At 40.4% G+C, this 25685-nt stretch overlaps 1 protein-coding gene across 3 annotated transcripts in view; it reads right to left on the bottom strand.

Annotated features, from left to right (window-relative positions):
* LOC135944397 (transcription factor SOX-5-like) overlaps positions 1 to 24484 on the bottom strand; it is a 169544-nt gene extending 145060 nt beyond the window's left edge. For all 3 annotated transcript variants that reach the window (XM_065491293.1, XM_065491299.1, XM_065491294.1), the window contains exons 1-2: positions 24140 to 24484; positions 3397 to 3450 (exon numbers count right to left, since the gene is read on the bottom strand). The gene's annotated coding sequence lies outside the window, so the exon portion shown is untranslated. The remainder of the gene's footprint in view (positions 1 to 3396; positions 3451 to 24139) is intronic.
* Between the last annotated feature and the right edge of the window lie 1201 nt (positions 24485 to 25685).

The raw sequence follows: 25685 nt of genomic DNA, 5'->3' as shown, positions 1-25685 counted from the left end.
ATATGCTACGCGGTGAGCACAGAATAATCTTATTGTCAAAACGTAAGGTTGTTTTGAGTAATTTCAGCACGCACCTCAAACTGAACTCATACGCAGAAAAGAATTTAGCACAACAAGGCGTAGTAATTATCCCGAAGCAGCCGCCACCGCTTCAAATAATGATAATAATGTAACAACAGCGTCGAGACGAGGAGAATAATAACTCGAGCGCACCTACCGACAAAAACAAGGCGCCGAATTCTGCCTTCTATTGAAATCTAGAGGCAGAACAATAATTTGATCATTAATTATCCGCGAGCGCCTGAATCGCGCAGCAATCAGTGCAAACACACATGCTTTCGTGGGGAATTCATTATTATCGTTTGTATGTGTTTGTGTTATTGTGAATTGTCGACTGTTGGAGCACAATGCGGCGGAATCTCGATCGGCGGCAGCAGCGTGCATGGCTGAATTTTACGAAAGGGAGCTTCGCCGTGGAGATGTATAATTACGCACGCAACAGCAATGAGATGTTTGAGAGACGGGCTTCTCCACTCATTCCACGCACAACAATTATTTTCCTGAGCCATTGTGCGGTCTGACTAACGAGTGGGTACTTCGCTTTTCTTGCAGTTCACCCCTGCAGGATAAATTGTGCCAAAGATGTGCAGATAGATATTGATTTTTGCGCATTCTTTAATTATAAATTTTATCGAAACAAAATGTTCAACGATTTCTTGCTTCTTAAATAAAATAAGTGTTAACGCTAACGTGCTAAACAGCTTTTAATTTAAAATCAAGATTCTAAAATACAAAATTCATCGCACATTTTGACGAAGTAAACCACCACTCGAGTCAGCATCGACGTTGAAATGCTGTCAGTAGGGAAGAAAAGGAGAAAACCTCATTATAGGAGCAAATAAAAATTGCCTCATTGATTCACAATGAGAGGGCACACACAAAGAGTAAATACACTTTGCTCGCTTCTGTTATTCTCCCTCTCTATTGTCGTGCCCTACCTAAATTACAGGGAGGAAAATATCGACGAGCAGAGGGGGTGAAACTCATTATTATGTCAGAACATGCTCCTCTCTCACTTCTTTTCAAATCCACACTTTCAATTCTGTCAGCGAAATTGTCATGAATTGAATGAAATTCTTTCGCTCCACAGCTGCTTGAATAATATTTTCTAAAATCCATTTGGAAAAGATTTCCTTGCAAAAACGATTTTAGCAAATGGTAAAAAACATTCACATTCCAAATTTCAATTTTGCAATATTGATGGCTGGTGTGTCATAGCAGAAAAATTTTAATAAATAAACATAAAACTTGCCTCACTATAATATAGTTTTACTTTCTTTGAAACCAGTACTGAAGAATGTAAAATCCAACTGACTGAACGCTGAATCAATTTAAAAGCAACAGTTGTAGCGAACACTATTTCTCTGAGGCTATGTAAACATGTGCAAATTATGAAATAAACTACCCATTTTTCAATTTCTCCCTTTCTTCCTCCCCGCAGAGAAGAAATCGACGAGCACCCGCATCCACATCGCATGTGTGCCTGAGATTGTGCAGTGATGGATGGAAATTGTTTTTCGCAGCGGCAAGTCGTTGGCTTCACAGGCACAAATGGCTGCTTATTTGACACATTCATATTGAGCAGTAAAATCCGCCTCTCGGCGCTGCGCTTATGTAATGAGAAAAATTTTTCCACCAGCAGCAGAAGTAAAGAAAATTGCTTCTTTCAAACTTTTCTCTCTTTTTCGTTCGCTCGCGTGTGTCTGAATTTTCCTCGAAGAAATTACAGCTGCTCCTCTACTATTTTTAGCATGAAAATGCTCTCATGGCCGCCCGCGTGCGTTGTGTGTTGCATACATTACACTTCCTTTGCTCAGCTTCCTTGCTGCAGGAGCGCTGACAAATCAGTTCCATTTGTGGAAAATTGGACTCGCAAAACTTTTCCAAATTGACGCGCTCGCCGACAAGCGGGAATATAATTTATGCCTGCGCGCACAAATTTCGCTCTGTCGTCTAACAAGTCGAAGAAAAACGTGATAAATTGTCCTCGCTTTCATCTCAGCACTGGTTCTCCTTTTCTGAATGCTGAATTAAGTGCAGGTGGTGGAAACGTGTGTCAACGGTGAAAACTTTATATTCTGATAATTTGATTTCACTTAATTAGATGAAATTACAAGAAAAAAATATTATTTAGTTTTTAATGTGTGGCTATTAATATTAAATAGTGTTTCTGAAATTGTTTTGTTTTTTTACGGAAGAAAATAATATAAATTGCTCTCCTTATCAATTTCATCTAAAAGAGGTTTATATTTTAGTGCACGCACATGGATGAATAAAATTGTCAGCGTGTTGATCGCTCGATCGGGTTGTCACGCATGGATGCGAAAGTAAATCCCCTCCGCGTGTCGGCGACAACCTAATTAGGGGCCACGCCGCGGGACCTCCACCCCCGCCAGTACAGGGGTGCTCGACAATGGGCGCAATTTGGCTCCTGACCCACCGCTGATGATTTCGCCTCGTGTCTTGACGCCAACACGCTAGCATTGTTCGAGATTAGTCAGTCGAAGCTGCGGCCCAATTGTGCTACATATGATGGGGCAGAGGAACCGGCAAGCAGCGCCCAGAGCACTTGGCAATTTGCAAACGCGAGGAGGGATATATATTTATTAAGTTAGCATTGTGTCTTGGCAAACTGGATGACGACTTTCTCGAAGTCTCTGCACGCGAAGGACGTAGCACAAATCGACCGAGATATTGAACTGAACACATGTGAGAGTGAATTTCTCACCAGGTATATCCTGTCTTCAAGCCGGATGTGCGTTGATTTTCGATTGAAAATCCTGTTTAATAGGCGTCACTGTTGAAAAGTGAATAAAAGAAACTAACATAAAATATTGTTTAATGAGAACGCTGCATTAATTTATTTTTCAAATATAAATATTATACTCTTTATTTGAATAATATTAAAAAAATAGTATCAGGATTTGATACTTTTCAGTTCTATGTCTTCTATATGCGTACAGAATTTAATAGATATAAAATATAATACATCTAAAATATTTATTTAGTTTTAAATAAATTTGGTCAGCTGCACAATCAAACTAAAATGATGATCATATTTCTGTTGGCTTTTTAACTGAAGAAAATAAATAACGTAGATGTATAAATTATTTAGATAACTTAGAGCTAATCGCGAAAGATATTCTGAGGTTGTGAACTTAAAATTAGTTTTAAATTCTCTATTGTTGCTGAAGCAAAGTCTACAATTAATTTTATTTGACAGAACCTGCTGGCTATTTGTTTGTAGCCTTCGCTTTCTAGTTAACTTGAAAAAAGACAAAGAGTTAGAGTGGTCTGAGGCAAAAATAAGAAAATGCTAATGTGCTGCTCACTTACCTCTTCACAGGCAGCATCTCGGCCAGAAAAGAAACAAGCACCACGGGGGGATCTCTGCAAAAGCCAAAACGGTTTTCATTAATACCACAAACTGCTAGTTGCCTGGCGTGTAATCGCATAAGAGACGCGCCGCCGAGTAAGAAATAAATCAATTTTCTACCAATTTAAAATCGCTAATAAATCAAACACTAATGAAAAAGCTAGCAGTGCTGCCCAACAAACAGAACGGAGAAACAACACTTTGCTTCTCTCGTGTGGTCTAATAGGCAGCATTGATTTCTGGCGTGGCGAATGTTATTCAAGGCGGCGTTAATTCGGGGAATTAGTTAGGAGACGTTTCGATTTAATTGAAGTAGATTATTAAAAATCACTTAAGAATTTTAATGATTTGAACTGTTTATCATTTAGTTTATTGTTAATTACAATTTTAAAATTAAAAATTCAATATCATTAAAGCAAGATCAAATTTTTGTTGGCCAATCTAGTCTATTAAATTAAGCTTTAATAGAGTTGATGGCACAAAATTCGCTTTATGCTGTCTAAAATGGCTCCAAAACTATTTCGATTAGCAAGCAGAGCTCTTGCATAGCATCCTAATCCTCTTGTTTGCTCAAGCTCAATGGTCAGTATGGAATTGTGTTTGCCGGTGTTTTTTACTCGTTTGTGTTTGCGAGCGGCCAGTTTTGTTTTAGATCCCGGCGGTGCATTTAGCCCGTGAGTGGCTTGTTTGACTTTGGCATCCGCGATGATGATGCGGTGGTGATGCAAGCACGGAGGCTACCGCATTTCCAAAATAACAGGTGCTTTTCTTGTGCGAGAGCGGAGCTGGGGCCAGCCAGCCCAGCGAGCAGCAGCTAAAGAGTAAAGAGCACAAACACAGACAGTAGTCGTCGGATGCTCGCTGATGACAAAAGCAAATGTTTGCACACTCGGCCCGCCACTTAAATAATAGACCGAGCATCAAGTATTCCCTTCTGCTTTGGCTAACTAAGCGGAATACCGAGCGGCGCGCTGCAAAACAATTTATTTGGGACGTGACGCTGTCGTCCGCGAGATATTTGCGTTCACCAGAATGAAGACAGAAAGGAATTTTGCGAAATTAATGCTATTCCAGCGGCATTCATCTCCAAATTTTTGCGCGACTAAAAATAATTTACTGTTGTTGGTTTAAAAATACAAAGTTCATTTAGCAAGTATTCTCTCACTAAATTTTTAAAATCAATTCGACAATTTTGGCTTCTTACAATCTTTTAGTCTTGGAAATAAGAAATAAGAGAGGCTCAAATTCAGGGTTTACAAAAACCCGATTTTTTTCTAGGAATCACATGCATTAAAAACTGTTTTGCGAGATTTCCTGCAATTTTTAGTTGTTTTTATTTTTATAAATTTAATCTGCAATGCCTTCGTGGTGCACGCTAGTAATTATTTTGCGTTGAACGACCCAAAAATGAAATTTAAAATATTGAGATTATCAATTTTGGTGCCTGTGATATGGGATTTAACAGAAAACAACTTCTTACACAAATAGAAAGGGTAAAAAGCTTCCCGTCTTGTGCAAAATATGTTTTATATATTCTGCTAAAGTAAATAAAAATCCGGAAAACTTCCAAAATGGTGTTTTCCTTGTATTTTAATCTGTGCAAAAAACGGGTCTATTTTTGCTATGTTTGATAACATAACATCGACAGGTTTCAAATGTGAATAGGAATATCATGCTTTTTTCAACAAAAATGACATGTCTTCTAGAACCCGAGCGATTTAATATTGATTAAATCTGTCAATTCAAAAATTGGTTGACACCAGATCCGGCCAAAGCCGTTCACATAAAAATTCCTCTCTTCCAACCATTTCATTTTCTTCCGGCAGAAGTATATTCAGAGCGCTCTAGAAGTGAAACCGATCGCCATCGCACTCTCGAGCAGCCGCGGAGTCGAGGTGGCGGAGAGGATGCGAGAAAGAATGCACGGCGCGAGAGGCAAGGTCCAGTGGCGGATAAAATCAATTTAATTTCGCAAGCAGGCGAATCATGCGCCGTGAGCAGCGGCGGCGGCGGCGGCAGCGTCCAAAGCACTCGCAGGTTTTATTTCGCCGGCTCTTCTACCGTTATTGCTTGTCCAGCAGGCAGCACCATCGACGAGCCAGCAACCACACCTGTCCTATCGATCCAGTTTCTCTCTTACATATTGTTGTTATTATTTCACGAGTTGCAGCGCAGCAGCCAGCGAGCGAGCGGCTCCCGCGTGTGTTATTTTGTATGTATGTGACGCCGCCGCCGCCGCTGCTGTTGCGGTCAAATAACCACACTTTATGTACATAAATTCTGCCTGAGACTGTGTCACACACGCGTTTTCCTATTATGGCAACTAGTTGAACGACTGGGTCGGATGCCTGCCCCGTCCGGCCCGTCCCGCTCATTTATTTATTTATTTTTGCAATATTGTAAGTAACCGCTCTATTATTGCGCGCGATGATGATTGATTGGCCGTGTTTAATTTATGCCGCAAACCAGTATTTTGCGCCAATGTTCCCGCTGAATTCGTTTCTTTCCAGCTTCCAACTCAACAGGACGAACGTGCTCTCCGCGACAAATTATTATCACTCACTCTGCGAGCTCTCACCGCTGCCGATTATTGTGTTTTATTACCGGCTGCCTCGCTGCTTAGGCGCGCTGATTTTACTTTCTTAAACGTGTGGTTTCACTTGGTGCAATTGTGTTGCAAATTTAGAGGCTTCATAATATATTATGTTCAGTTTATTTTACTTTGTGCAAAAAATTTGCAATGTGAATTAGTAATTTTTTAATTTTTTGGCTACCTAGCTGTTTGAGAAATGATATAGGCGAGTACATAACTAAAAAATTATTTATCACGATTTTCAAGCTCCATTGTGGACAAGATACCCCCTCTTTCTCTAAATAATTTTGTAGATTTTTCTTTGACATCTTCAGCATTTAACAGGCGTGTTTACTCAAAATCCTACACACGCCTTTGGTAAAAATGGAGAAAGAAGCTTTCAACAGATAGCTTTTAGACAAATCCTGTGTGCTTATGATGCTGAGTAATTGAAATAAGCGGGCTGTTTGGTCTCGACAATGTTGAAGACCAAGCCATGCCATATATGACTAATCTGTAAAATGCCCATTAAGCAAATTGACTCCGGAAAGCTGTAGAGCAACGTGACCGTCCAATATTTACCATCCGGTCAATTTCATTTTTACACAATTTATTGACCCACACATATGTCCGTCAGTATTTGATAATTCTCAATCTTTGAACACACCACCTGTAATTATTGCTCTAATTAATGCCAGAATATCGGCTCGAACAGAGATCTCCTTGGGCGATAAAATTCAAAGTGACACAAGACACCTGCTTGGGCAAATGAATACATTAGGCCGGCGAGCGCAAATCCACTCTCGCTGTCAGGCACACACACACACAGAGTGGCCGCGCGAATTTCCTCTATTGTTTGCATCGCTCGGAGGGAACTTTTGCTGGAAATTGCAGCAGGCGCTAAACAGGGCGTCACCAGCAGCATTAATCGTTTGATTGCCGACGCGAAAATCGTCCCGCTGTTACACATAAACTCTCCGCGAGTCAGCTGCGCGTTTGTGTTGTGTGTGTGTGTGTGTGTGTGTGTGTGTGTGTGTGTGTGTGTGTGTGTGTGTGTGTGTGTGTGTGTGTGCATATGTGTGAATATACGCGCGTACATGTTGTGCTGCGTGTATCGGCGCACGCTTCGTTTGTCGGCGCGCAAAAAAGCTGTTTGTTGCTGAGGGGATTAGATAATAATTCCATTGCTCAGAGCTGCAGCGTTTATATTTTCCGTTTCGTAATATGGACATTGTAAAGAAAGAGATCAGCTTTCACATTTTTCTCCGCTGCAGTCGGAATATGGATTTTTCTGCTTAAACTGCGACTGAGAGCGCGACGATTGCGGATTATAATACGTGCAATTATTTCTCAGGCCATTGAGAGCAGTTAGAAAAGGAATGTTGGAGTGACAGAGTGCTTGCGTCCAACCCATTTACGTGTCGTTTATCAATGGACAGCAGCAAGCGGCCGCGAGCGAGCCACTTTTTTAAGGAAATAAACGTACAAAACAAATATGCGTGCCGCAGCCGAGCAGCGCCGGCAACCGTCTTAATTGTTAAACGGATATTTATCTGAGCTCATTACATTTTTATCGAGCCGATTCTTCTTCTTAAGAGGCTGATTCTTCATGCGCCAGCGACAATCGAGCATCTGCCTTTTGACAAAAGCCGACGGGATTAATCAAAAAAGGAGAAATGCGCCTGCTGGATCCTCTCTCGTCGCCTCTTTTTGAATACTAATTTATGGCGAGTTTTCTTTATTCTACGTGCATGCTCGCGCAGACATTCCCTCGGCTATATTTGATTAAAATAATCAGTCGTTCAGATTTTGCTGACGAGCCAGCTCTAATGAGTTGAGAAAACGGGAATTTGTCAACTGACCGAGCTGGGTTTCTCTCCGAAAATAAGACGACTCGTTTGCATTATTATTACCATTATTTAACTCCATGTGATGAAATTCTGAGAGTTTCGTCACCAACCAGGGAAACCAGAAACGTCCTTTCTTACGAATACCAACGAGAATCAATTTCGGAGGCTATCTCTAAACTTCAACCCCAATTAAACCTGCGAAAAATATTTGCCAACACTAATAACAATGGAATTTCAGGCAAACGAAATTTATGAAGTCATTATGTCGTAATTCAGTTTGGAAATGCTCTCCGATTCCACACTTTACGACGGCCATTGGCGACTTTAATCCAATATAAAGCATCATCACGAGCGGCGAGCCAACGCGCGTCCTCTGTGATTTACATCCGCGCGCGCATTTTCGGGCTTTGGCAAATGAACGACCCGCGATAAATCTGCGCGGCAACAAAGGAATCGCATATGTGAGACGAAGAATTACGACGCAGTATCAGCCGCGTAGAGAATCTTTTAATTTCTATATAATCTGCCAAGATTTATTTCTCTTTTTGTTGCATGGGCTGGATGCGGCGGAAAGCGTCATGAGAAAGAGGATGCGAGAGAGAGAATAAGAAAGGACGGCTACGAAGATAAACGCAAAGCAGCATTACAATATCGTGTGTGATTTAGTCCTGCAGTCACACCTTATTGTAATGGTTCTCCGCTCGAGTGGGACGACAAACTGAATTTCTAATTAAACAAGCGGATCACAACGCACGGCCTGGAGCTGGTTGATTTTAATATAATCATGATTATCGTCTGAGGAATTTAAAACGACTGCAAGTCTGTTCCTCGAACGAAATTATTTCAGGATTTCGCGTAATCTCGAAAAATTATTTACAATTGAATTGGCCGTCATGAGCCGACCTGTCCGTCCTGCATAATTTTAGTATAAAATTGTAAAAGCCATGTTCCCGCCTAAATTCTGTGTCCCTTTGGCCCATAAAAGGAATATAATTGTGTCCAGCAGTTTGGGTCTTCAGCAATAATCATATTGCCTGTCGTTATTTAATGTGTCGTAAAGTGAGCTGACTTATGCGGCGAACGCTTTGTTTTACGACGCGCATTGTTCCTCACCTCTTTGATTTCCATAAACACGCACCGCCGACCAGCGACTTTTTCATAAAATTCATACTACATTGCCGGGCGTATAATAAATTGTATAAATTACGAGCCACGCGCATCTGAATCACTAACAATTCTCACCAGCGAGTGGTCGTCACACTCATTTCGCCGGCGCGAGCCGGCCCTTTTTTAAGCGTCTACCAGCACCGCACACATTCGACTCGCCATTGTTTTTCACTTCACTTCGCTGTGCAGAAAGGCAGATCGACAAGGTAATAAATACATCAAGAGAGCGAAAGCAGGCTTAGGTGTTAGGATAAACATTATTTTCTTACTTATGAAAATAATGTGATCAGACAATTCACAGGTTGCACCATTGCGTTGAAGTGTGATTAGAGGAGTTGTCCTAATATTTTTTTTAATAGCCTAGTATATCCCGTTTTTTGCTCGTAGTCATGCTTGTAAATTAAATCAATTTCAAAAATTCGTAATCCATTACGCCTCACAATTAATTAAAATCTTTCCTATATCCCCTTATCTCTATGATTTGGGTTCTAGACTCTAACATCAGAGTAATAAATTTTATATAAAAAAGAGAGCACACCCCTTGAGGATCGTCTGAGAGCCGAAAATTTTCGCGTAGCCACTTTCTGGTACACATGTTCTGTTAACACAAAAGCGGCCAGCGAACAACGGGGAGTGGGTTTGGCCGCGTGCAATAATAATAATTCGGCGCACATTTCAACGACCGTGCGGCGGTTTTTCACATTTCCAGAGTCGAGGCACTGCACGAGGTTTTTCACTTTGCATCTTTTGGTCGTAATTAACAAGCTACGCCCTGGGTCGGAACGGCAGGGGTCCGCGCGCAGGAATCGCGATCTGTCTCTCTATTTGTCCGTTTGGACCTGGAAAAGGGTCTTTTATTTATGGCCTTACGTGATAATGATGTTTGTCGATTGCGCATTGTTGTCCTCACCGACGCCGCTCCGCAATAAACTAGAATCTTTGCGTGCCGACGAGATACTCCTCCTGGGGTTTCGCTTTTCTCATCTCTGCGCCATAGCACTCATTTTTCTCATGCAGTGTGTATTATATATGTGTTCATTTTGCGGGTGTGCATAAATTTCAGTGATTTGCCACACATTCATCTCACCGCGATGACGCAAATTCAAAATTACCATCTCTGTGAAACGATCGGCGTCGAAGTACACACACAGATAAAGAGCTCAAGAAGATGCGAGGAGATTGGGAAAAATTCGCGAGCCGCATGCACGAACGCACGCCGAGATAAATGATTCCTTGTGCGGAATTACAAATGCGCGAGCTGCGGAATCACGAGTTGCCGGCTCGTAAAGCATTCGGCTCAAAGTGCAAACAATGCCGTGCCAGATAAATAAATGAGTAATTGTCGATACATTTAGCCGCGGATGGTGTTATATTTCAACGGCCCTGGCGGAGGATAATTTATAATAAAATATTCTCGCTTTGCGCGGAGCGGGCGGACGAGTCGTCCTAATCTTGTAATCAAACATCATGAACCTCCTTGAATAATAAATCTATTTTTTTTGTAGAGCCGTATAGTGTAGGAGAACAAAACGCGTTCTCCTTTTCCGTGAGCACATTTTCTGTCTTCTTCGGCATGGAAAATAGACTGTAATCAGATTCCACGAGAAAGAGAGAAAGGGCGCTGAACACAATGACGATAAAAGTCTCTTACGCTGTGTGTAATTTATAAATCCGCGGCTATTATTATTATTTATGCCGCGCGCAGCCGTGTAACAATGAGGAAAGGAGATTTGTAATCGCCGATCCTCAGCTGAGGCGAGAGTACAATGCATTTTCACTAAATAATAAAATAAAATGCTCCCGCTTCTGATATCAACCGCACACCGGGCACTTATCAAACCGGGCTGCGGGTTCACTCTCGTGGCGGCCGATCAGATCTTCTTGGGGAGCTCCATGGGAAGAAGAAAAAAGAGGAAACCGCCCGCCTTTGATCGTGAACAAAGTTACCCTGCGGTCTGATACCGAATTCCATTCAAAATCTGGACCTGAATTTATTCCTAAACACGACTGCATTCGAACGATTTACGCAACACTCGTATTTTGCATTTTGAATAGATAAGTCGTTTATATTTACTATTTGGATAATTTTTGTTTTGTAGGGAACGATAGATTCCCAATACATTATGTTTGATTCAAGATGAATTCAATTGAAATCAAATTATCGAATTTGAATAAAAGTATGCCGCTGACAAATTAAAAAAATAATAATAATTTCCAGCTTTAGATAACATTCTTTTGGAATGCATTATGCAACACCTGAGCAAAAACGGGAAGTAGAGTGCAGATACAATTTTTCTTAAAAATTCTGTGAGTAGATCAAACAAGTAATAAATTAAGTTCCAAGTCTAGATGCCGGTGTGTTGCAATTTCTCGGTCATTTCTTATAATTACTATCGAGATGGATTGATTCCAAGAAATCATCAATTACATTTCACAAACGACAGCTATTTGCCAGGATTATGTCAAGTGACTATTTATTCATTTTCCATTATAGAAAGTGCAAATAAAAACGTACTTGCACATTTACTTTGTTTTGCTTACAATCAGATAAATACAAAGTAATAGTTTTCTGATAGAAGCGTCGTGTCGGGACTGTCCGATTGCTGAATAAGAAATGAGCAAACAGCATATGGTGTACAATGCACTCGCACAGCGTGAGTAGCGTATGCTTCGTTAACAAGCCTTTGGGTTGGGCCACTGCAATTGTACTTATTGACACGGTAATTTATTGTGGACGACAGGCATAAATCTCGGCCTGGATGGACGAACGAAAGCCTCAGATTCAACTAGCCGCGTTTTATTTTATTAAATGAGTTCGCATTGTTTCTGCTGCTCGGCGAAAACTGCTGCTGGAATTTCCTTAACGGGCTACGCAAAATATGTAAATCAGCTGCTTCTAGAGTGAGCATTTGTTATTTACCTTCGTTTATTTCCTGAGTCTCTCGCCTAATTAATTAAGTGGAGAGAGGCAGCAGCATTAGTCAGCCAAGCGCACTCGGAGGACTCGTTTCGCAAGAATGGAGACAATGGCCGAAATTTGTGTAATTATACCTGTCGACGAATGAACTGCTTTTCAAGAGAAAACTGGTCTCATGTCGCCCAAAAATGGACCCGAGAGATGAGATTAACGTAATACGCACACATCCGCGGTTATAAACACCGTTAGAAAATAAGGCAATCTCTCAACTTGCCGGAGAAATATCGCGTCAGTCAAACTACCGACTTAGCTACCTTGTGTTTTTGCCTCGCTTAAAAACAGGTTAATTTCATCCTTCTCTCTCTCTCTCTCTCTCTCTCTCTCTCTCTCTCTCTCTCTCTCTCTCTCTCTCTCTCTCTCTCTCTCTCTCTCTCTCTCTCGAAATTAAAAATGATAGCTTTTATATTCAGATGTAGAGAGCCAGCTTTCTTTCCTCGTCGGTGGTTTGTGTGATGATACAAGAAGTGTATAATATTTTCACACACTCGCAGAGGGCAAAAAAATTTACCGTGTCTTACACTGTTTCACCAGTTTCTGCGTCAACAAGGTCCACAAACAGCAATGTCGACACCTCTTTGATCATTATGCTCGGCTGGACCAATTTATATGTAAAAACGATCCGGTCGCGTCAGAAAAGTCACTGCGAGACCGTCGTAAATTTATCAGCAAATGTATGTGTGGCAAAACAAGAGAAGATCAGTCTCTAATAATTCTATGACTACCAGGAAATCAGTGAGAACGCCGTATTAATGAAATGTACTCAATGAAACTGAGTTAAGATTGAAAATTTTAAATTTGATTGGCTAAAAACGGAGTGTTGAATATTTTATTCAAAGGATAAAGATTATACAATTTCCTGCTACTTTATAAGCTCATACATTTCAAATGAATAAAGTTTCGACGCATTTTGCAAAATAGTTGCGGTGATTGAGTTGGAATACTTGTTGTCGCTCAAGAATTTCGCAAAAATAAAAATAAACCATTATTTGATGGAAATAAAAATAAATCATGTATCAAGGGTAATACTTCAATGTAGGCAGCTAACAGAACATTTAGGAGGCCAAATTATCTGCCCGTATGGTGTGGCAACGTGATCACATACCTGCGGAAATTCGACCAGACGCTTGTCTGCCTTTTAGCGAACCGTCTCGTCGGGAACAAATAAGTGCAAACACGTCTGCAACACAAATCATGATTTGCAGCGGAATAATTGGGCAGCTCGGAGCGGACCAACAATGAGATGCTGCTGCTGCTGCTCCAAGAGAGACCGTGCGCGTCGCTCTCTTTCTAGACAACCACGCCCACGTGTGATACCCTTGCCCCGGGGCAACAGCCTACTGTTCGGATCGCACAGCTTGGCTCCTGCGTCTTTTATTATTATTAACATTATCGTCTCACTCACTTAAACGGACCAGTTTTGGTTATACACAAAAGCGAGGAAGCCCGACTGCTAGGATTGTGTGTCCGTGTGCCGCGGTGGGAAGCGCACAAATGAAGCCGGGCACTGTTTATTGCTCAATATTTTACAGTTGTTATTTCCACTATAAAGTTACAGATTTAATGCAGATCAGGGCGTTCCGGCTGGCTGGAAAAATATTATTGTGTCGTAAATATCGGCTTATCTCGGTTAATTGATGCATCAAATCGGGTCCATTCTCATTCAGCTCTAATTCAGGCTCTGGCATATTGCGTATAAATTTTGATGCATGCGGCTTTCGGCGTGAGAGGTGTCGCGGAATTTTGCTTAGTCGGCCGACGGGTTTCATAATAATAAAATGCAAATTTCAAGAAGAGAACGTCACGGCCACCATATTGCTTTGCATCTAAATTGGCGGGCTACTGTTTAAATTTATTTATTTGACAGGCCAATTTTGAGACGTTTCTCCAGTCCTGCTGTGGCAAAGGGTTTCATACGTTTAACGAGCATTTTAGCGTGCAATCAAAGGCAAAATTCACTCTCGGCAATTACTGCGGTGTGCGTTGCGAAAGGAGATGAGCTTTTGATTAGAGTCGTAAAAATAATCCCGGAGCAATTGAAATTCACGCCTGAGGATTTCCTGCGCCAGATAGCCGATCAATTTAATATGGTCCGCGAGTACCAACACATTTACGGCCAATTTACTGACTTTACTCAAACCGTGTATATACATCGGAGTGGTCGCGGTGGCTATCAATCAAATCAAACGCATCCTACAGTCGGCCTAAAGCTGTTGTTTTTCTAGGCTGCAGAGCGAAAAGGGCAGTCGGACGCGAGGAAAAAAGCAGCACACTAACAGGTAGGCTGTATTTGTGTGCAGCTAGCGAGTGCCACGAGTGAGAAGGAGAAAAAGCATTATAAAAAAGAGAGAAACAAAACCGGTATCTTTTTCTCTCGCTGGCTGGCTCGCTTCATGTCCAGTGCGCTTGAGAGATTGAAATTGTGTGAGTGAGTGGAGAAGAAGAGAAGAAGCGAGCTGGAGAGATAAAGGCCAATGGCCAAAGTGGCCTTTAGAAGACCTTGCATAACAATGAAAGCAACAAGTGTTGGTTGGGGAGTTGCGTGAGAAGCAGCGCTGTGCGCGCGTATGCCGACCGAGAGCGACGCATCTCTCTCTTTCTCTTTGGCTCACTCTGAATAAATAAATATTAAATTAAATTTTTCTTGCGCTCTTTGTGTTTAGTCGCAGGCGGCGCGAGGAATGGCGTGATAGATGGCTCTTGTCCCCTGTCCACGGGGACACACATTAAAACGCGAGCCTCCAAACAGATGTAAATAGAAACATAAATAATTCCTAGATGCTGATAGCATTTTGTACACCTAAGTCGGCCAAATTGGCCCTTTTATAGTCAGAGAATTTAATGGTCCTCGCCAGAAATTGTTTTTTATACAGTTTTCACACGCTTTTGCTGACGAAATTCCGAATTTTAATAGCCTGAATACCATCCATTCCAGTAGAGACGAACATTATAAATCACAGGAATTTAATTCGAAAGCCATAGTCAAAAACTTTCCTGAAACTTTTGGCTGCCTGGGGGTAGCGATCAGGTACAGTTCTCGAATTTAATTTTTACGATAATCTCCACTGGGGTGAAACGTACCATCCTTTTTCTTGCACTATCAATTTAATTAATTTTTGCGTTGTTAGTGAAACTTACTGCCAATTTGCAATTTCAATTTTTGCATGAGCAAAATTTTAAAATACCTGGAACAACAGTATTATAGCAATATAATTTGATCAGGAATCCAGCGTTTTCACTTTGGAGTTCAATCACATAAGAAAGCCCATGGAAAAACTGCTGCTTAAAATTACTGCAACCTTATAATTTAACCGTTTCCTTCTGGCATGCGGAGAAATGACGTTCCAATTCCCAATTCATACATTCAGACGCAGCAGACTGACCAAATTATCGGAGAGCTGTTCGTTTGGAGCGAAACTCGCTTTTTTCCACAAACTATAGTGCTATTATTTCTGTGTCTTTTAATCCACGCGAGGCAAATAATAGCCTTTACATTATTATGCGGTTGTGAGGTTAGAAGCGTTGACCTATCTCGCTAAATCAAGTGAGTTTTTTACCACTCGAAAATAACACGCCTCGCGCGCAGACACTGGCCGCGGCTGGCTCCCATCTTTTTTCGATTATTTTTTTTCTCCACGCTCTCTTAGCGGTCACTTCTTACTTCATCGTTTATGTATTCACTTAGGAGAGTGTTTATATGTGCGCCCAGGCCCGCGGAGAATGAAAGATGCTCCCGCTGTTCTGCGCGATTCGCCCATCATGCGCGAGATGGTCGGTTTGACTGCTGGGCTGCACCACCTCGGGAATGCCATAACGGAATGCCGCAGCCGCCGCGCGCGTTTGTAATTTCATATTCCATTTTGACAACAAAATCATGCATAAATTTGTTTTTAATTTCGCCTTGTCGGGAATTGAATTGTTGTTTGGAGAGGCGCTTTATTAATAAGCAGGCGTCGTGTTTTTACCCAAAAACGCAGTTTTCTTTCTCGCAGCATCTCCGTAAGCGGCAATAAATTCCTCGAGCCGCTCGCTGGACGCCAGAAAGAAGTGATATTCACCAAAAATTCTTCTTTCTTTGCGGCGACAAAGGCATGTGAGCCGACAATTACCGGCAGCAACCCAATAAAAAACCAAAATTGGCATGCACTCTGGATGGCTCGCTTTTGTCGTAAAGTTAATAATGCTTAATTCAGCTCGGTAAATAATTATATGAGCGGTGTGTGTGTGCAGGCCGCCTCTGATGCTGCAGCAGGAAAAGAGTGTGTGAGATGAGCATTTTACTTTTTAGACCGCCGCGCGCTTATCTGCCGGCCAGCATCGCTTTCTACAAAAACAAAAGAAAAAGTCACTAATTGGATCCGACTTGACACTGACGCTTACGGCACAAATTCTGCTTCCTCAACTTCGGCGAAAATTTATCAACACTCGGCCTATGGAGTCAGTTTCACAGTGGACATTAATTTAAATTGATTTCACTGGAGTTCCAGCTTTCAAGAGGAGATTAAAATGAATGAACTGTCACCAAAGAGGTCGAAATCCTAGATGCTACTCTTAATCACAGCTCTCTAAAGCTTATAGACAGACCTGCTTGTGTTACTATATATCAGAAATGAATAATTTAATAAAAAAGTTAGCTCAATTATAAAAATTTCGAAATATTAAATATTGTTATGATGGTTACGATTACTTTTTTATGAAGACCTCTTTTGGACGCGGTCAAATTGTCTATTTGCGATCGCAGCCAGCGCACACATAGCTGGTTGAAAACTGGATTATTGAGAAAAGCTCTCCCGCGAGTGGCCACCTCCAGAACATAAATACTCACTCAGGAATCGGCGATTCCGGTCACGTACGATTATCAGAGTGCGGTGTAAGTCAGGCATCCAGGGAATGTGATAGGACACGCGAATATCGTTTATTCCACTGAACGCAATAATTCACTCAGCGCGCCGCAAATAAAATTTATTATTGCAGCCGGACAAAAGTGCTGATTGTAACATAACTTTTTGTCTCTCGGGGGACGTGAAGTAGGAGAGAATAAGCACAGGAAAGTGTACTATAATCTCTGAGAAGAAAGCCCAAGATGACATTTCGCGTGTAAAAGAAGAATCGCTCCTGATCTTTATATCATGGGCTGTGAATCAAAATCTTTCAGTCTTTTCGCGTCACTTTGATTAATGTCCCACATTTGCATTGAGGGCAGTCAATTATTCGTTTGTCCGTATGAGCTAAAATCTGTACTAATCCGTTAAAATACTTGGCCCTTGGGTGCGTTGACTAAGGAAAATAAATCCCTTTAAGCTGGCGTGTATCTGATGACTCCGAAGACAACAGCAGAGAAAGGTTGAAAGAGATCAATGGGTTTGTATTCGGCGGACATGAAACCTGAGCAGGCAATATAACATTAAATAAAATGGTGATGTTGTCGTCAGCCTCTTATTGCAATCAGTGTGTGTGCTCTCTCAGGAAAAAACAACTTTTTAAATATATTATAACAAATAGCGTGTTGGCCACCAAGCCGGCGATACCATCTTTTATTCTCTTTTTCTATTATTCTCACTGCTGATGGAGTGCGGGAACAAAGTTCTTTCTTTCTTCATTGACCAAATATTTTGGCATTTCCCTTGTGTTCCAACCTTATCTGCGGCTATAAATTAGACTGGCTCAGCGCGTAGCGTTGTTTCTCTTGGTGCCTGGGAAAATGCCGTTTTTCGAAAAGCTGTCAACATTTCAATTTAGTGACCGGGCCAGTGCGTGTGTGCCGATTATTTGACCTGCCGGGATCACCTGCTTCGATCCTATAAAGGTCCAGTTTTTGTGCGCTCGACCAGTTAACATCACAATTTATGTGACTTTCGCGGAGAAATCTGAATTTAATTTTAATTTAAACGCCAAACGACTCCCAATTGTTGACAGATTTAGGTACGCGTTGAAACTCATTTTAGCGAGGCTAATCAAGCCCAAAGCAAAATTATTGCTTACTCATGAAAGTTTTTTTCGCGAATCTTGCAGGAGAAATATGCGTACCTTCAATGACCTCAACTGATTCAATTTGAGAGCTGGTTGATTGGCAAAAAGCAAATTGATCAGCAGAGTATTTGATTGCTTAAAGACCACACCTCAATTTTTAAATGGCAATGTGAGAAGAAGCTCTGAATTTTAAAACGACTGTTATGTACAAATTGAAATTTAAAGAGTTGTTCCTGTGATTTTAGCAATTCATCGTTTAATAATATATTTTTCATCTTTTTGAATCGTCACGTGTGCAAATAGTTTTTTGATAGTGTCTTACTCCATCCCATTAATTCAACGATAGTTTATTCTTCCCTAGGATCAATTAGCCGCATTTTATAAATATTATATATTAATGACGAGTTGCCAGAGACGTGTCGGTATCTGTTACGATTAAAATAACTTTAATTGTTCTGGAATATTGTAATGATTTTCATTTATGTATAAAATGCTCTAGGACATTCACACTTGTATACGTATATAAGAACCGAACAGCCTCTGATTCCCTATGACAGTGGCCGTCACGTCTCGCGAATGGCTTAGAAATGACAGGAAGCCAGCTATAGCATACAGCTCCGCGGCAACGAGAGCAATGACACAAAGTATGCAGCAATAGACAAGAAAAGAAAGAAAATAAGCAACGCCGCTAGAGTTGGTTAAAAGAAAAATCCTTCGCGCAGCTCGCACATCTCTTAATACAGCTATTGCGGCGCGAGTAATTATGGCAAGCTGCTAATTGTTGCTCTGGTGCGAGTAATTTTTTATGGCATCGACTGCCTATCCGGCCGCGTCCGTCTATCAAAGGTCAGGCAGCAAAAAGAGAAATTCTTATTTATTTTCCTACATAAAATAATACCTCGCGCACTGCCACCGCGCACTCGTGGCAACTAACAAGTGCAATTGCAATTACACACACGAGATATCACGTGGAAAATTGTGCGCGAGTTATAACGAATGTGAAATTTTTCCCCTTGGTCTGCGCTCTGAACTAGAAAATAGCCAATTTGACGTCATTTTTTTCTAGCATAGAAGTAAAATATGCGGCGGCGATCATTTATGCAACACGCTGATGGAGGATTGTGATTGACATTTCACGCATTGGTTGCTTTGTTTATGAATTAAATTAATCTGCACTTTATTTAATTGATCAGCAAAACTTAATGAAGCAGAAAATCATACTTTGGAAATTTAGACAGAATAAAATCATTCATGCGTCTGTTAAGCTCTATCCGCTTATTCATCCTGCCATATGAAAACTATTAATTTGTCTCTTAAATTGGAATTCTCAATTCTAATTTATTACTAAAAATCAATCAACTGAATTGCTCCTACTAAACTCTTGTCCTAAAATTTAAAAAAAGATCAAATGAGGAAAATCATATAGCATAAATATTTTAGAGTTTTCAGTATCACTTGAAATAAAATAATTGAAGCAAACCAAAGACCTCGAAAAGAACAGGTTTGATCCTCAAAAAGCCTGTCAGGTTTTATTTGGCATTAAAATTCCTCAGCCAGGAGATCACCACTAAAATTAATTTTTGGAGCCAACATTGAAGGAGTTCCCAAGATTATAAATTTTACGAGCACAATCGCAACTGTGTGTTTGTCTCTCGCAGAACGGTGTCGATTTTGACACCAACAGCCACGACGGCAGCGGGTTAGACTACTTTGTAAACTGGCTTGGAAGATGCAAACTCGACGCGAGTCAACTTCTTTTTTGTCGCTCTCGCGCAACCCATCCATTATGCATCAAGGAAAGTGCCGCAAAAAGAAGCTGTTTGCGAAAGGAAAGCGGGCGGCTAATTTTAATTTATGGACCGAAAAGCGACTTTTTGCGCGACGATCGAGGAAGCTGCTAATTAAACTGCAAGCAATGCTTTTACCCAAATACCCTCTTTATAGCAGGTTAATGAGAGAAGGTTAAGAGTTTTAATTACCAGCAAATTTTCAGCAGTAGCAACCGCGTCATTCGGAAGGAATCTCTTTACTCAAACTAAAATTTACAATCAAATTTTCGCATCACCACGGTTAGTTTAATTATTGCGAAACTACACCGCGTGCGCCAGAGGGAGATTTTTCTGATACCATTTTATGAGATCACGTAATAAAAGAGGCGCAAATTATCCATTTTGCCATGCTTGAATTGCTTTGTTGCGAGCGCGGGATGCACGATGCACGAGTTGCGATTCTTTTTTCTCTTTCTCTCAGATGATTTTATTGCACTTAACAATAAATATCTTGCGCGCTAATGCTATAAATAATAAAAACGGAGCGCCCGTTCCTTCTCTTTCTCTTCACGCGAATTTTGGTTGTTTTGCGGGAAAAATCGTGACTGCTCAATCTGGCAATGATTTTCAAATTAAAAATATTCGAATATGCCAGGTGTAGCGTAGCATCACCGACTTTAGTAATTATTGGCCAATTGAGTTTAAAATAATAAATTGCTTTCCAAATAGCGGTTTTTATTATTATTGTGCTGAATGGTTTGCATAACGTTCATGTTCACTAGAGAGAGCTGTGCGGCACAAAAAATATGGAGTGTAATTAAAAGGCCCTCATCTCGGCAGACTGCGGACTTTTGAGTTTTTATTATCTTCCAGTAAAAAACCCTAATTCCAACAAATTGAATTCACCTCCGCAATTGAATTCAAAGCAGCGGTCTTCTTCTTAATCGCAATTATTATCTTAATTAAATTTCCTTAAATGCCTGGGCCTGTTGAGTTGCGAGTGCCGCAAAAGGAAAAAGCACGTCAAACCTTTTCATTTGAATCTAAGGTGAGTGTACGTACGCTTTTCTGCCGAGCAACAATGGCTGAGTGGCAAAGTTGCCAATTTATATGGTCATACGCAGCGGCGCGCAGAATTAATTGGCCAAAAACATGTTTCGCCGCACGCATCCTCCAGCTAGAGTTTGAATGTGGCCAGAAAACAGCTTACAACGGGCTCGCCGCCAATGAAGAGCACACTGAATAAGCACGCGGCGCCGGCCAAAAGCCGACCTAGAAACGTCCGAGCAGATTAAAGGCGCGATTTCCTCAAATTCGAGGGATAATCGGAATCGGCGGCCGTCGTGACTTTTCGATGCGAATATAATAACTCAATAGGGGCAAGTGTTGTAAAACGAGTTTCGGCAAAAGTGCGATTGCTCTCCAGTATAATTGTAAAATAAGTGTCCGCAATAAAAATTAAAAGCCACACACGGCAGTTTGCCTGCCGTTCCGTGCAGCTGACTGGAGAACTGGAGATGCACGCAGCTTGGCGAGAGAATTAACAAACACGCCGTTCAATACCAGCATTTTTTCGTACTAATTGGCCGACATGAACGCACTTTTGATCCAAGCATGCAGAAATTCCTCGCTGCCCGCTCATTATTCATTGTGTGCTTAATTTGCAGCCGCGGTGTTGTTTGTGTGCCGCAGAGAAGCTGAAGCGTCGCGCAGCAGCCACTTTTCTTTTTTGGTCATGATTGTTTGCCATTTCAGACAATGGGCTAAATACACATGAACGCGCACACAGCACACAGTATGATGCCATTGTGTCCGCGCATTTTAGGAGTGTTTCGGGTAATTAGCACTTTCGGCGTGTTGCAATATTCACGGCGTCAGAGGAAAAACTTAGTGCTTTTTGTTCCCTTCACTTTTTCACTTTTTTGGAAGACCTCTTCTTAGTATTATATATTTTGTGTGCTTCTTTGTTTAATCTAAATTTTTATTTACTCAAATGCTCAATGGAGCCTAGAATTCTAAAATTGAATGACTAAAAATTCACTTTTATATATATGTACAGCCCCGATTTTAGCTGACGCAGATTAAAATGATACCTTAGTTGGCTTTTCATTATCAGATAAAGAATCATTAATTTAGAAACTATTTACGTCATTTCTCTATTTGGAGATAAGAAAAAGCTAAAACGTCAAATACGAATGGAAAGGAAGTGTTAAAAATACAGTTGCAATGTTTCTGTTATATGTGATTTTTATTACATGTTATAGAAGCTAAAATAGATCAAGATCACTAAAATATATCCACTATAGCAATCACTCATGTACAACAATTCTTTCATTAATTTAGTTAACAAATTTAATCTCATACTATCCATTTTGAATTTTATATTGAAAGCGAATGTTAATGCACTTATGGATTAAGTGCGATGGTGTAAAGCTATATCTTTTGCTGCGCTGTTACAATCACTTGTAATGAAGGCAATAGCAAATTTGGCAAACACGTAAATTGTGTAAAATGACTGATTTATTTTTATTTTTGTAAAATATCTTTCCTATCTTTCCCTCTCTTGTGATAGCGCATTGCTATACAAATACATTGTTTCATATCAAAGTATAGTAGCATAATATGAACCGTGAGTTTATGACCAGTAGTGATATTGAATGGTAAAGGAAAAAGAATCCCGAAAAGTAACCGGGTTGGTGAAACGGTAGTCAGAAGGTATCTCTACTCTTTTTCAACTTAGGAGCCAATCGGTCCAATATATTATTAGTCTGCCGACGAAGACACGAAACTCACGCTCGCTTGGCACCGCTTCGTATGAAAAATTGACCCTCTTTGAACAAACTAACATTCTTCGTGTGCACTTGATCATGCAAAAAGCGGACCAGCGTTAATTTTCTCTCGCCGAAATCAACCAGCTGGACGCACGAAGGCACAATAAACGAACCTGAGCGAGCAATTAAACCGACATCATTTCAGAGACCATCAATGCCTGCGCCATTATGCATTAAATCCTTTCGAATCGCACTCCGCCAATTGGCCCTTTTGCTCAAACACGGATGTGTGCTCAATCAGCTGATCAAATAGGCGCATTTTCGGTGTTAAGTCAACTGTTACATCTTCGCATTTACTGCTTTTTATCATTCTTTAAGAGATTCGCAAGATTTCTCAAGCTATTACTTCTGTTGACGTGACAGTTGAAATGTAATTATTTTCGGACCATATTTTTCCTTTGGCTTTCATAGTCACGCGATTTTGGATTAGCATGAAGCGTTTAAATATAAATAAAAACAACTGATTAATAATCTATTTTACTAACTGCTTCTTGTAAATATATCAGCACGTAACCAACTTAAATTGGTATGCATATATATCATTAAAATATTTTCACGACATTTTTTTGTATTTTTACTCTAATGTCGGCAGTTAGAAATTTAGAATAAAATTAATAAATCTACTATTTTTTAAAGCAAAACAGTTAAATTTTGACCATATATCGAAAAACGTCTAGCAGTTGAGTGAGTAACCTAAGAAAGCTATATGAAAATACATGTTTTATATGTGTGATTATCTAGTAATGTTTTTATATTTTAGTGTCTCTTCCTTGTCGCGCTGTGAAATAGATATTCAAAGATTTTTTAGCAATTCTGTCTAAGGATACCGAGACATACCGCAAGGGGAGATAACCAAAACACTCATTGTGAGTGTTCCCTATTGTAACCCAAAAAATTATTACCCATATCCTGACCGATATTAGAAAGAACACAATGTAAGCAATGGGATTCCATTTTCTGTTTTATTTGAGTTTTTTTCTGATTAACTTGCGACAAAGCAATAAAAGAATGCGCAAAACGACCCCCTTGAAATTCTAACAGTGACAAAATTATATGTTTGGCTAGTTGGTTAATGCTGGTTGCTTCCTTCTTTGCAGAACAGCAATGGAAAACTGGGGGTGCCGTAAAGTTTCCTACTGGTAAGTGTTCTAACGGGGGACCCGGTCGCGAGTGCGCATTGTTTTCGGCCAACGAGCCTTTTATTTCGGGGAACAGCATGACTGTGGAACAAGGACTTTTCCGTAACCGAATTTATATTCTTGTGTAAAAAGTAATCATTGCAATTTTAAAGTGATTAGAAACGCTTGTTATTGTAATTTAAAGCAGAGATTGTTCTTGTAAGGTTTCGCTATTGCATTTTTTATCGTTCTATTTACCTTTTATTTAATTTACCATTTTAGTTAAATTAAATTTAAATAAATTGTTTTAATTAATTTTAAATGGGGATGTTTTTATAGCAGGGTTAAAACTTTGCACATAAAAAAGTTAGCGGCTGTTAAATTAAAATCTAAAAATCCCAATGTGGACAAATACTCTCAGCCTGAAATGATTTCAATAAAAATTTACTCACCAGAGGACAAAATTTAAACTGACACAGCCACAGCAGGGTAAGTTGTTGCAGGGGTGTGAAATTCAGCAAACACTAAAGTTGAACGAATGCCGTTCACGTTTGTCCAGCAAACTGAAGCCACGCCCACCTGTTATCACTGACAGGTTTGGACCGTCGCCGCGTCTTCAGACAAGGATGATCTCCAACTTGCAGCTGACGAAGAGAAACGACACTCACTGTCACACGGCGGTCGTCAAGAAAGAGCGTTCCAAAATGCTTAGCGCAAAAAATCAAGCAGCGTGGTGCAGGAAAAACAGAGAAAAAGCACGGCGGGCGAGAACGACGGCTGGCATGGCACTGAGCGCGAACATACGGCCGCAGCCTCTCGCTTCTCCCTTCCTGCTCGCGGCCTCTCAGGTGACCACGTGGACCTAAACCAGGCCCCGATGGTAGGGATTGATCTGCAGGTGAGGTATCTTCTCGTACAGCCAGATAAGCAACCTCCGCGGTGGTGCTCAATGCATGCTGATTGTCGCCCCTTGAGAGCAAAATAAATACCCTCATTGCTTCCTGGACCAAGCAGGAATTTTTTTTCTGGAAAATGTCCGTTACTGGTTTCTTATTTGCACAAAATCCAAAATTTACAAATTTGTGCTATATTTTTGAAGTTTTAAAATTTTTCGATAGCTGTACGTAATCTTAAATCGTATTGTTGTACTTAAACAATACATTATTATATTATTAGCTAAAACCGCATTAAAGAATTGATATTACATTTTAAAAAGTTTAATAAACGCATAATCAATATTTACTTTTAAAATTAATGAAAACAATTTATTGATTGAAATTATAGTTATACGTTATATAATTTTTGCTGTCAAATATAAATAGTAAAATTAATTTTCGTAAATAAAATAATTATAAATTTGAAATGCTAATACCAATTTTTGAATTAGTTGTGACAATAAATTGGTACAGATTCTTCGTTGCATATGATTTAAGTACATAAGGGATTTTCCTTAATAATTGAGAGACGATCTAAATTATTATGCCAAAAGTTTCCTACCCCGAATATACTGAATAGGAGTTAGTGCAGATCTGCATTGAGCTGAGGTTAAGCATTTATATTATTTTCTTGGATAAAAGTAAACACTTCGCGTACAGCTAGAATGAAAAAATGCTTTGTGGACTAACAAGAAAATTCTGAATTTAATTGGCCGCTTGTCATTCAAAATTAATCAGTTCCACTATTCCATTCACGACAATCGGTGGACCAGATCGATGCATTTGGAAGAGCACGCATGCGGAGTATATAAATCTGTAGCTGACAAAGCCAACTCCTTGAGTGAGTGTTTCTTTAGCCCGTGGGCCCAAACATCTCCATTCACTCATCGAGGAACGATGCTGCATCCGAAGAGCGGATTCTTTTTCCAAAAGATAAAAGGAGAATTAGAGGTGCGCACGCTGATTCCTTAAACGCCGGACCAAATCACTCGCTGATTGAATATCCTTGTTGGTTCGGAGACGTGAAAAAGTTCACGAACGTCAACGCGAATTACTCACACTC

The sequence above is a fragment of the Cloeon dipterum genome, chromosome 4 (assembly GCF_949628265.1).
Source record: "Cloeon dipterum chromosome 4, ieCloDipt1.1, whole genome shotgun sequence".
NCBI lineage: Eukaryota > Metazoa > Arthropoda > Insecta > Ephemeroptera > Baetidae > Cloeon > Cloeon dipterum.
Note: the sequence above shows the minus strand (reverse complement) of the source record. Positions and strands in the feature narration are given on the sequence as shown.